Raw genomic sequence first — 13,287 nt, forward strand, 5'->3', positions numbered from 1 at the left:
CTTTCTCTGACAATGTAGAAAGGCCACTGACTGCATTATACTTAGAAATGGAGACTCTGATCCCAGCACTTGGGAGGCAGAGGCAGGTGAATCTCTGTGAGTTCGAGACCAGCCTGGTCTACAAGAGCTAGTTCCAGGACAGGCTCCAAAGCCACAGAGAAACCCTGTCTCGAAAAAACCAAAAAAAAAAAAAAAAAAGAAATGGAGACTCTGATCCCAATGGACAGAGACGTAAGCCAGCACAGAACTAAACTTGCTGCTGCTGGGTCACTCTGAAATTAAACAAGACTTTCACCAAATTGAATTTCATATGAAAATAAATACTGCTAACATTTATTGACAGAATCTAAAAATAGGGTGAGCCCTTTGCATAAGTATTTCATGTAATCCCTACAATAACCCTACAAGAGGTAATTTCATCCCCATTTTACAGATGAAGAACCCGATGGAGTTTAGCAATAACAGTCCATAAGAAGCCCAGGATGCAGTCAGGCTCGTATGACTCTCAAGCCCATGCTGTTGGCTGAGGTCTACCTCTTGCTACCTTATGAACCAGCAGGTGGTCAAGACCAATTGTTTTTTGAGACAGGGTCTCACTATGTAGCAATAGCCAGCCTGGAACTTGCTATATAGAACAGGCTGGCTTTGAGCTCACAGAGCTCCACATGCCTCTGCCTCCCAAGTGCTGGCTAAAAGTGTGGGCCACCATGCCCAGCAAGACCAATCCTTACATCTTCTCTCTGAAACATATCCAGTACTGCCTGCAGTCAACAGTAGCTCTGGGAGCTCAACCACATGGGCTGACTCTTATCATGGAAACCTCTGGGTGGAGGATCAGAAAGACAACTTAAAAAGGAGACCCTTAGGAATAGTGGTACATACCTATAATCGCAATACTCAAGTTCAAGGCCCACCTGAGCTATGAGATCCTCCTTCTCTCTCACACACACACCACACAAAACAAGTAGATCCTAGGGTCTAGGGCTGTAGCTCAGTGGCAGAGTGGTAGAACTATGCTTGTCATAAGTATGACCCCATACACACATGCATATTAAATAAACAAAAATAAATCAAGAGCCATAAATTTTAACTCAAACTTCTTGACACTGCTTGGCTGAAAACAGGTGTCTGGGCACTGGTCACATCACTCCTAAGTATATTCCTGGCAACTTCTGACACAATGCTTTAAACTAGCAGCTAATCCAAACACTGAGATTTTTATAAAACCTACAAAACAAGCCAAAGGCTTTTTTTTTAGACCTCACTGCCATCTTATTATTTCTTCTCCTAAAAAAAAACCCAAGAAGAATCAATTTAAAATTGTTTTTACATTGGGCCGGGTGGTGGTGGTGCACACCTTTAATTCCAGCACTTGGGAGGCAGAGACAGGTGGATCTCTGTGAGTTTGAGGTCAGCCTTGTCTACAAGACCTAGCTCCAGGACAGCTAGGGTGGGCTGTTACACAAAGAAACACTGTCTCAACAACAACAAAAAAAACCAAATGCTTTTAAATCATGCTAGGTTTACTGCCAATCACTCCATTTCCTCATCTCTCTTCACTTTACTGCACAGGTTATTAAATAAGTTTGTTATGTTTGCACAGTGTTTCCAAAGGGCAAAGAAAACCCACCAAAAATACTGTTTCCCAAGCTGAGGAACTGAAGATGACAATCTCTCACTTCAGAATGTTTAAGCCACAGAAAACAATTTCATGTCATTGGGAGAGAGGCTAACTGTGGGAACTCTGACCAATCTCACAAACTTGCATCAACTTAGGGTAATATAACAAGATCCCTTAGACTTGCTCATGCCAGTTAACCGAACTCTAGAATCAAAAGCCTTCATGGTCTGTGCCAACAGCCAGAAAACTCTCCTTTTCCCAGACCGCCATGCACTCAAGTCATTACCCTACAATCTAAGGAGATGGATTGAGGATTAATAATTTATTACCTTCCTGTACTGCAGTGTAGTTAAGAATATAAGACAGTTGGCAGGAGAAAGTTCCTGCTGAAGGCTCATTGCTGGAAGAGATATTCCATTAGTCATCCACCTTAAATTGGGCACCCAGCACACAGAAGATAAATGGAGGTACCTAAAGGGGCTCCCAAAAATGCTTTTCCCTGAAAATAAGACCCATGCATGTCCAAAATATATCACATTATTTAAAAAGAAAAAAAGATATGTCTTGCTCTTACTGGGATAAGAGGGCTACAGATCGCAAAGTATAACAAAAAAAGGAATAAGAAAGACAGTGGGCTCAAGACCAACACTGCTTTGGCTCTTGTGCCAGGTACCAGGAACACTCCTGGCATTAGGGACACATATCTGGGCTCATGAACACAAGCACAAAAGAACAGAATGGCAACTAGAAAGGAAGAGACTCTTGCTGAGCCTGGAGCCATCTCTGTGTCCCATCTGTGGTCTTTGTGGGTTCTGAGGTTGTTAATCTCTCCATGCAGAGTCTTGGACTGATTAAAATACAAGATACATGGAGATCAAAATATCACCTTTATAGTACAAATGATAACAGTGGCTGGAGAACATGGTAGGGATGTGTAGCCACAACATTTCTTCTGTTTTCCATACAGAATTAAATTTACTCAGTGAGGCAAATGCAGGATGTCCTGGGAGAAGTAGGCCAGCAGAGTATGGTGGAGCAAGAAGTCCTCAAGCCTGGCCCACTCCACAAATAGGATTCATTTCTAACTTCATGAACCAGAAAGAAAAATCCTCACCATTTGTGAAATGAACTAGACAGAGAAAAGATAGCGACAGTTTCTTCCTTGGACATGAAGAACCCATATAATAGGCTGCTTGAAAAAACAGAGCAGAAAAGATAACACAATACAAATGTCCAGAGGGGTGCTATGGTTACTTTAACATCAGAACTTGTTACCTACTCTACACTACATGCTGGATAGCTAACTTTAAGCAAGACAGTTTCATGGAACAGATACACAGTTAAATCATCATAGTAGACTCCTGTCCGTAATCAGGATGGAGACCTCATCACCCCACCATAACTGCCATCTACCATACAGAATATTTGCAACAATCAGCAATAAGGCTGCAGCCCTAAGAAAAGAAAAACTTGAAATGACCCCTACGAACACCCAGTTTTCTGTTAAAAGATGGTTTCCCCACTGTAGCACAAAAAGCTGGAACCTAAGCAAGACAGGGAAGTCTCCCTGATGCTACAAAGCAAAGTTCTGCATTTGGCTAAAAATTGAGGAAGTTGGGGGGCTGGAGAGATGGCTCAACGGTTAGGAGCATTGCCTGCTCTTCCAAAGGTCCTGAGTTCAATTCCCAGCAACCACATGGTGGCTCACAACCATCTGTAATGAAGTCTGCTGCCCTCTTCTGGCCTGCACACAGACAGAATATTGCATACATATAAATAAATAAATAAATAAATAAATAAATAAATAAATAAATACATAGATAGATATTTAAAAAAAATTGAGGAAGTTGTTGTAAGAAGATGGGGTGGGGCAGCAATCCAGTGAGAACCAGTCTGAGGTTAAGGACTGGACTGCAAACAATGTAAAGTAAGATCACCAGGTGTTTATTAGATGGAGAACAATGCAGGATTGAAAAGCAAACAGAATCATTAGGGGTCAAGCAGTGCTTAGGGTAGGAGGGAAGCAGGGGCATGTTAGAACTCAGTCCAGCTAGTGTTAAGCATCATCTGCTAGTGGCACACAAAAAGACTTGCTTTACGGGCAAGACCTGCGCCTGGGTTCTCTTCATAAAGCCTAGCACTACAGCACAGAATGCAGAGTACACAGAGCACTGCACAAAGGAGTTCAGACCAGAAGTCTCGGAGTCTGAGAGAAGCTTATGTGATTCAGAAACCACGAGGCAGAATGATAATGACACATGCAGCAGGATGGAGCAGAAAAGCATGATATGAATGATGATCTTCTGATATGGAGGAGGGAAGAAACAGAATGACTCAGATTTCTACCTCAGAATATGGGTGGAGATGCTCTTTTTATGTTTATAGGGAATAAAGGAGAAGAAAGAGAAGAAAAGATCTGGCTTCCGTTTTGACATATTAAGCTAATGGTAGTTATGAGACATCTAGTTGGAGATGTGTGACATCCAGGTGGCTAGGCAGTTTGGTACTCAGCAGCAGTGACAGATCTGGGAGTGGTAATCACAGAGCTATCAACTGAAGGAATGAGCGAGATTGCTAAAGTGCGTGAAAGAGTGGGGGGGAGCTTTGAAACAAAACCCTCAATAACAAAAAATTTAAAAGAAAAGCTAAGGAGGGGTTGAAAAGGAAAGTAATTGAAAAGTGCAGACTAGCAAGTAGGAGAACAAAGAAAACAGTGTACTTTTAAGGCAAGAGAAGTCAGGGTCTCAAGAAAATAGACAAAGATGCCAAGCTGCACAGATTTTTCTAATGTCACTACATATTAAGAAGGAAAAAAACATAAGACACAAAAAATATAAATATACATACAACAAATGTTGGGGTTCCCAATTAGAACACAAAGCACTAATGGACATGAAAGGATAGATCTTGACAGTAACAGTAAGTGGCTTCAATATCTCACTCTCCTAAGAAGGAGGACATCAAGAGCCAGCAAGATGGCTCAATGGATAAAGGAGCTTGCCACCAAGCCTAATGACCTCAGTTTGACTCCTGGGACCCACGTAGTAAAGTAAACCCTCTAACATTTACATAAACAGGGGTGTTCATGCGCACACACAAACACACACAGAGAAACATAAAGAAATGCAACAAGCAAACAAAAATAGATCATACTGACTAAAAATCAGTAAAGAAACTTCAAGAACCCTGACGGTGGTGGCACACGCCTTTAACCCCAGCACTCGGGAGGCAGAGGCAGGTGGATCTCTGTGAGCTGAGGTCAGCCTGGTCTACAGGATGAGTTCTAGGACAGCCAGTGCTACACACAGAGAAACCCTGTCTAAAACAAAACAAAACAAACAAAAAAAAAAAAAGAGAGAGAGAGAGAAGAGAAGAGAAGAGAAGAGAAGAGAAGAGAAGAGAAGAGAAGAGAAGAGAAGAGAAAGTTCAAGACTTGAGTTACAGCATAGTTGGCAGAGTGCTTGCCTAGCACAAGGCCCTGGCTTAGATCCCTAACCATGCATAAACCAGACATTGTGACACACTTTGCAATCTCGGCACTTAAGAGATGGGGGCAAAAGGATCTGAAGTTCAGAGTCATCCTCAGCTACATAGCGAGTTAGAGACCAGTCTGGGATACAGGATAACCTGTCAACAAAACAAATTATCATTTTTCTTATTCAAAATCCATTTGCTACTTCCCCCATAAAGAATAAATATGAGTTCAAGTACTTTTTTATAAACAGCTCAATGTAAAATATAAAACAAAACAAAAGAAACCTCTGGGTTTATCTGCACAATACATCAAGAGGATCTAAGAGACATCTACTGAATGTTCCACCCAAGAGCAAAGTAAAGTTCTTCTCCTCCAACCAGGAGAACTTCCTCTAAAACAGGTCATAACGCAAATCTTTTTTTGGTGTTTTGAGACAGGGTTTCTCTGTGTTGCTTTGGAGCCAGTCCTGGAACTCACTCTGTAGAACAGGTTGGCCTTGAATTCAGAGAGCCTCCTGAGTGCTGGGATTAAAGGATTAAAGGCGTGTGCCACCACCACATGGTTCCATAAAGCAAATCTTAAGAAATAACTTCTTTTTTTTTTTAATTTTTATATTTATTTATTTATTATGTATACAATATTCTGTCTGCAGGCCAGAAGAGGGCACCAGACCTCATTATAGATGGTTGTGAGCCACCATGTGGTTGCTGGGATTTGAACTCAGGACCTTTGGAAGAACAGGCAATGCTCTTAACCGCTGAGCCATCTCTCCAGCCCAAGAAATAACTTCTATTGCAACACAACACAGTGGAATAAAACTTGAAATAATTAACAAGAAAACTGCATGTATTATGTGAATATTTAATTATTGAACAACAGACTCTTGGATGACCAGTGGATCACTAAAGAAGTGAGAGAGGAAATTCAGAAGTTTCTAGAAGCAAACAAAATGAAAGCAAAACTTACAGAACGTTTGGGACACAGCAAGGCAGTTCTAAGACGAAAGTTTATAGCCGTGAGTGCTTATGTGAAAACCAGATCATCTCAAATAAATCATTTAAGTTCTTAGAAAAACAAGAACAATCTAAATCCAAAAGTAATAGCTAGAAGTAAATAATGAGGGTCAAGGCAGAACACAGAGAACCAGCCAGATGCCTATCAAGAGACAAATGGACAAAGATAATGAGGCACATATACACAATAGAGCTTTGTTCAGGGATAAAGAGTGAAACTACATGATTTCCAGGAAAGTGGATGGAACTGAGAGCATTATGTCACCAGACCCAGAAAAGCAAATACTGCCTGTTTTCTTATGCAGAATCTAGATTTTATATATACTATATATATATTACATATATATGTAAGTTTTTAAAAATTTCATATATATATATATATATATATATATATATATATATATATATATATGAAAGTGTAAAGGGAATTATCTGGGGAAGGAGAGATGGGAGAACAGGGAGTAAATATAAACAAGATAAAATACGTGTACAAAAGGGTATTAAACTAATTCTTCACACTAAAATATTAAATAAAAAACATTAAAATTCTGCTGGGCGGTGGTGACACCTGCCTTTAATCCCAGCACTAGGGAGACAGAGGCAGGCAGATCTCTGTGAGTTCAAGGCCAGCCTGGTCTACAGAAAGAACTCCATGACAGGCTCCAAAGCTACAGAGAAACCCTATTTTGGCAAATAAAATTAAATAAAAATAAATTATTAAAAAAATATAATTGAAACCAAGTGTGGTGGCTCATGCTTATAATACCAGTGCTTGGGAGATACCAACTGCTGCAACATTAAGGCTAGTCTGAGTTATTCAGTCAGTTCCAAGCTAGCCTGGGCTACAAAAGCTAGACCGTGTTTCAAAGAAACCCCAAGCCAGAGCTGGGTACTTAGCTCAGTTACAGAGAATCTACCGAACATGCACAAGCACTGCAGAAATAATGGGAAATGAAAACACTGGAAAAGACAGAATTTGAGCTGGGCCTTGTGACACAGGTTTGCAATTCTGGGATACTTAGAAGCTGAAGCTGAGTCATAAGGATGGAAAAGTCAAGGACTACTGGAGCTACAGAGGAGATAATCTGTAGACAGCCTCTCTGAAAAAGATTCAAACTGAGGCTTCTAAGCATGGCAAACAAGACTCCTTATCACCTGGCCACTCTTGATCCCTTCAGGAACTGCCCTTCCAGAAGCACTAAGTGGGGCATGGTTCATCCACACCCCCTATACCTTTGCTCTCCAGTGCCCGTTGCCTGCGAATACCTTCTGAGTCATTCAGATTCAGTTTTCAAAACTGCTTAGGTGTCAGCTTCTTGGAAAGGACTCCCTTCACCTCTGTGGTGGTTTGAAAGAAAATGCCCCCCAAAGGGAAGGACACTATTAGGAGGTATGGCCTTGTTGGAGGAAGAGTGTCATTGTGGAGGTGGGCTTTGAAGTCTTTTTTTTTTTTTCCCTCAAGCTTCCCTCAGTGTGACATTCAGTTGACTTCCTGTTGCCTGCCAGATGTAGCACTCTCAGCTCCAGCACCACATCTGCCTGCCTGCCACCATGTTCCCCATCATGATGATAATGAAGTGAACCGCTGAAACTGTAAGCAACCCCCCCCCTCAAATTAAATGATTTCTTTGTAAGAGCTGCCATGGTCATGGTGTCTCTTCACAGCAATAGAATCGCCAACTAAGACAGCCTCTACACAAAATGCTTCTTCTCTGGTTTCCACAGCATAGTGCCTGAATCCCTCTATCCTTTCCCTTAGCATATACTAGTGTCTGTCTGTTTCTCATCAAACTGCTATTTTTCCAGGACAGGAGCTGTGCTGCACTCCTTGTTATCCTACTGCCTCAATTAGAGCCAGAGTCCTACTAAATTCTCTAATCATTAACCAGGTATGCAATCTCCTTCTCAGAAGCGGATAAGGAAGATTCCAGAATCAACTGCTACCTTTAGGCTTATATCCTTGTTTTAGGATTCCAAGATCAATTAGGTCTGTGCCCCATGCACACGTAACTTTTCAGATATACCCATTCTTGTTTGGATATGTTAATATAGTTCAGATTTTAATCCCATCTATTGGTTTCAAAGGTATTATGTCTCTTTAAATTGTCTTTGTAGCCCTCTACTTTATGTTGGCTTTAGCTTAATTCTCAAAGGATAATCCCCTTATTGCTAATGTACTTATTCAGTAAACAAATAATTTTATGTTACATTTATATGCCAAATTTTATGCTTGCTTAGAATAATATCTCAATAAGCAAAAAGGCCAGATTCCTGCTCTCAAGAATATGACTAAGCCAGGAGGTGGTAGTACACGCCTTTAATCCCAGCACTTGGGAGGCAGAGACACGCAGATCTTCATGAGTTCAAAGCCAGCCTGGTCTACAGAGCAAGTTCCAGGATAAGCTCCAAAGCTACCCAGAGAAAACATGTCTAAAAAACAAAACAAAACAAATAAACAAATTGACTGACTACTAAGGAATTTCCAAGTTCGTAGGGTCATCTGATATTTGTTTCCAAATGACAATTACAAGGTCCAAAATGCTATTCTCAAATCACATAGCAATAAAATTATACAGAAAAACTCTAACTCAATAGCTCACAAGGAAAACAGGGTATCTTTTATCAGATAAATCGTAATCATTCATTTCTAGCAGTGGCCTTCACTACTGAGCCCAATGCAGAAATGAAAAGGAGCCAACTTGCCGGGCGGTGGTGGCGCACGCCTTTAATCCCAGCACTCGGGAGGCAGAGGCAGGCGGATCTCTGTGAGTTCGAGGCCAGCCTGGTCTGCAGAGCTAGTTCCAGGACAGGCTCCAAAGCCACAGAGAAACCCTGTCTCGAAAAACCAAAAAAAAAAAAAAAGGAGCCAACTAAATGAAGTCAATGGGTACCTAGAAATCTACCAAAGGAGGGACTGCTCAGTGGTACCCAGAAATAGGTGGTAACTACAGAATTCCCTTATTTTTGTCAGGAAGAATTCATATAATTCATGAGCTAAATGATAACAGAAAAAAAAAACAAAAAGCATCTTTTATCAGAGAAAAAACTTAAATGCTTAGGTAGAAGCTGAATAAACACAAGCAGATAAATACCAACTCAGGTACCTAAATAGGTTTTCACTGATGTCATTTTGTTGCTACATTATGTGGTAGATTTTCATCTCTTTATTAAAAAGAAGCAAAAAGAGAAGAAGGAGGAGAAAGAAGAGGAAGAAGTTGAAGTTGTTGTTATCCAAAAATAACTGGAAAGTATAGAATAAGAAGAGATCGTAAAATATAAACGTTCAGTTATATATCTTATTTTAGACTTCTATTATGTGATTGTTTTTTCATTTCATACCATTGACACCATAGCAAACATGCAGTTGTTTATCTTGCTTTTACCACTTAGTTTAGGATGTCTCCCCATATACTCATTCTTCTAAAGTAGGGAACACTAGATAGTATCTGTCCTAGTCACTGTCTGCTGCTGTGATAAACACCATGACCAAAAGCACAAAAGCAGCTCAGGAGGAGAGGGCTCATCTCAGCTTACATGTCACATCATGCAACTCAAAGCAGACACCAAGCAGCAGAGCTGCCTACTGGTTTGTTCAGCTACCTTTCTTTTTTTTTTTTTTGTTTTGTTTTGTTTTTTCGAGACAGGGTTTCTCTGTGGCTTTGGAGCCTGTCCTGGAACTAGCTCTTGTAGACCAGGCTGGTCTCGAACTCACAGAGATCCGCCTGCCTCTGCCTCCCGAGTGCTGGGATTAAAGGCGTGCGCCACCACCGCCCGGCTCAGCTACCTTTCTTATACAACCCAGGCCCACCTGCCTAGGGATGGCAACCCTCATAGTGGACAGGACCCTCCTACATCAACTAGCAAGTAAGAAAACCCCTCACTGACTGCCCAAAGGCCAATCTTCCTAGGTGATTCTAGTTTTGTGAATCTGACCACTGAAAGTAACTATAACAACATCCATCACATAAATATGCAAAAAAACATTACTGCTGTGCTATTGGGCAGGCAAATGTAATGTTTCACAGTACAGAATAAACAAGTATTGGTGAATGCTCTTATTCACAAGAACTATCTAAAGATATGCTTATGGTAAACTGTTTATATTTTCTAGTATTTATTTTGTGTGGACCTATGTTGGATGTACACATGGCACAGTGTGTGTGCAAAGGTTAAAGAACACTTGTAGCCGGGCGGTGGTGGCGCACGCCTTTAATCCCAGCACTTGGGAGGCAGAGGCAGGTGGATCTCTGTGAGTTCGAGACCAGCCTGGTCTACAGAGCTAGTTCCAGGACAGGCTCCAAAACCACAGAGAAACCCTGTCTCGAAAAACCAAAAAAAAAAAAAAAAAAAAAAAAAAAAGAACACTTGTAAATCCATCCTCTACATCCACATGGAGGTCCAGTGCTGTCAGGCTTTGCAGCAAATCTCTGTCTCTCCAGCCCAGTTATTTGTTTTTGAGACAAGACTTTATTTTGTGGCCAGTATGGCCTGGAACTCACAGAAATTTTTAAAGATTACATTAAAAGAGGGTTGGCTCAGTAGTTAGGAGCACTGGCTGTTCTTCCAGAGGACCTGGGTTCACTTCCCAGCACCCACATGGCAGCTCACAGCTGTCTATAACTCCAGTTCCAGGGAATCTGATACCTTCACACAGACATTAAGGCATGGTAGCACATGCCTTTAATTCTAGTACTTGGGAGGCAGAGGCAGCTGGATCTCTGTGAGTTCCAGGCTAGCCTGATCTGCATACTGGGTTACAGGACAGCCAAAGTTACATAGAGAGATCCTGTCTCAACACACACACACACGCACGCACGCACGCACGCACGCACACATGCACAGAAAACAAACAAAGGACTGTGCTACAGTCATGCATCACCATGCCTAGTTTTTAATACATGCACACACACTAAAGCAAAGGTCTCGCTATGTATCTGAGACAAACTCAGTTTTATTTAAGTGTGATTGTGTGTCAGTATGCATACATACATGAAGGTGCCCTCAGAGACCAGAAGTTATTAACCACCTGATATAGGTGCTGGGAACCAAACTCAGATCCTCTGGAAGAGCAACAAAAGCTTTGTTGTTGTTGTTTGTTTTTCCAAACAGGCTTTCTCTGTGTAACAGCCCTAGCTGTCCTGGAACTCATTTTGTAGATCAGGCTGGCCTCAAACTCACAGAGATTCACCTGCTTCTGCCTCCCAAGTGCTGGGATTGAAGGTGTGTGCCACCATGCCCCATGCACAACAAATACTCTTAACCACTAAGCCATCTCTCCAACCCCAAAACTCTTGAAAGGGGAATTAAGTTAAGAGCTATGAACTTTTTAGATATCCTGATATTTATGCCAAATGTTTTCTGTTCAAATTTTCTAGCACTATTTGAGGACAGCTAATCTTTCTTTATTTTTTTATTTATTTTTTTTTTGCTTTTTCGAGACAGGGTTTCTCTGTGGTTTTGGAGCCTGTCCTGGAACTAGCTCTTGTAGACCAGGCTGGTCTCGAACTCACAGAGATCCACCTGCCTCTGCCTCCCAAGTGCTGGGATTAAAGGCGTGCGCCACCACCGCCTGGCAATCTTTCTTAACTGTACTATTTATTTCTTTGTTTTGCGGTGTGGAGTTGAACCTAGCATCTTTTGCATAGTAGGCAAGTGTTCTACCACCTGCCCAGATCTCAAGCCCCTAGATATTTTCACTTTAATCTTCATCAGGCTAAGTTAAATAATTTCTTATCTAAATCTGAAATTCTCCCACAACTCTATTCTGAACCCAAGTGTAAGTGAAAAACACAGAAAGTCTCAGAATCACGTTGTCCACCCCTGGCGTTCTGACTCTTTCAGCTTCTTGTCATGGTTCTGGGAAAAACAACAACAACAACAATTACTACTACAATTTGGTCCTCCAAGGACCACCTGGAGCCGGAAGGCATACCAGCAGAAGAGAAAAAGAAAACAAGCATCAGCAAACAAGCTGAGTTAGGATCTTGCTCTCTGTGTGACTTCTTGCTATGTGACTCTAGTAAGTCATTTTGCTCTTCTCTCTCTCTCTTTGGGTCTCAATTTCTTTATTAATATAACGAGCATAAACTATCTATTTCAGGGTTATCATAAAAATTCAATGAGAAGGTATGTGATGTTTCTCGAAGCCTGGCAGGAGTAGATACACTTCCAAAGAAGTGAGTCTCCCGATGTGATGTTACCAAATTAATTACTTCACTCAAATTACCTTACATAGAATAACACCAAGAACTAGTCAACAAAGCATCATCTTTCAGAAAAAAATATCTGGGTCAGCTTTCTATCAACTCAGTCTCCACCACTATAATCATGCAATCATCAGCTACCACAGCCAGAAAACAAAACCCACAGTCAGTGCTACTAAAATTGCTAAATACAGTAATTACTTGATTCTCAAGATCATGTCGACAACAGAAATCTTCACAGCCATTCAGCGCAAGCTGAACAGTTAGCCATAGCAGCGGTCCCTACAGCAGGAGGCTGGTCACCGCCCAGAGGAAAGGCACATTCAAAGACTTTCTCAAGCTGCTGTTTTCTCACACTTCGTACTTTGCGAGGAACCATGTCAACAAAAAAACTGAAAGGGTAAGGACAGAAAGTGGTCTGTTGTTTGGTTTGGTTTGGGTTTGGTTTTTCGAGACAGGGTTTCTCTGTGTATCTTAGGCTGTACTGAAACTCGCTCTGTAGACCAGGCTGGTCTCAACCTCGCAGAGATCCGCCTGCCTCTGCTTCCCAAGTGCTGGGATTAAAGGCATGCGCCACCACTGCCAGGCAAGCAAGGGTATTTTGAAATTTGGCTTTTGACATTTAGCCTTCTTGACACTAACTCTTGACAAGAGGCTCTAAGGTAGTCTTGAGGAGGAAAGTATATCCTTTGAAGTCTGTCAACATGGTTCCTTTCTATGAACAACAAGCAGAGCCAGTGAGACTGCTCAGCTTAGCAAGCCTGACCACCTGACTCTGATCCTCAGAATCCACAAAGAGGTACAAGGAGAGAAGGCTCCACAAAAGCTGTCCTCTAACCTTACACAGACACCATTATGGCATGTACATACAGCCTCTTCAAAAATTAAATAAATAAAAGTAAAAAATACAACTTATTAAAGTGAGATGTCACCAGGCTCACACCTTTAACGTTAAACTTGGGAGACAGAGGCAGG

The 13,287-nt window shown here is 41.4% G+C and overlaps 1 protein-coding gene across 2 annotated transcripts in view; it reads right to left on the reverse strand.

Annotated features, from left to right (window-relative positions):
• The window catches only part of Kiaa0319l (KIAA0319 like), a 104,183-nt gene that overhangs the window by 86,602 nt on the left and 4,294 nt on the right, over positions 1-13,287 (reverse strand). The gene's annotated exons all lie outside the window — the stretch shown is intronic.

The sequence above is a fragment of the Chionomys nivalis genome, chromosome 11 (assembly GCF_950005125.1).
Source record: "Chionomys nivalis chromosome 11, mChiNiv1.1, whole genome shotgun sequence".
NCBI classification, from domain to species: domain Eukaryota; kingdom Metazoa; phylum Chordata; class Mammalia; order Rodentia; family Cricetidae; genus Chionomys; species Chionomys nivalis.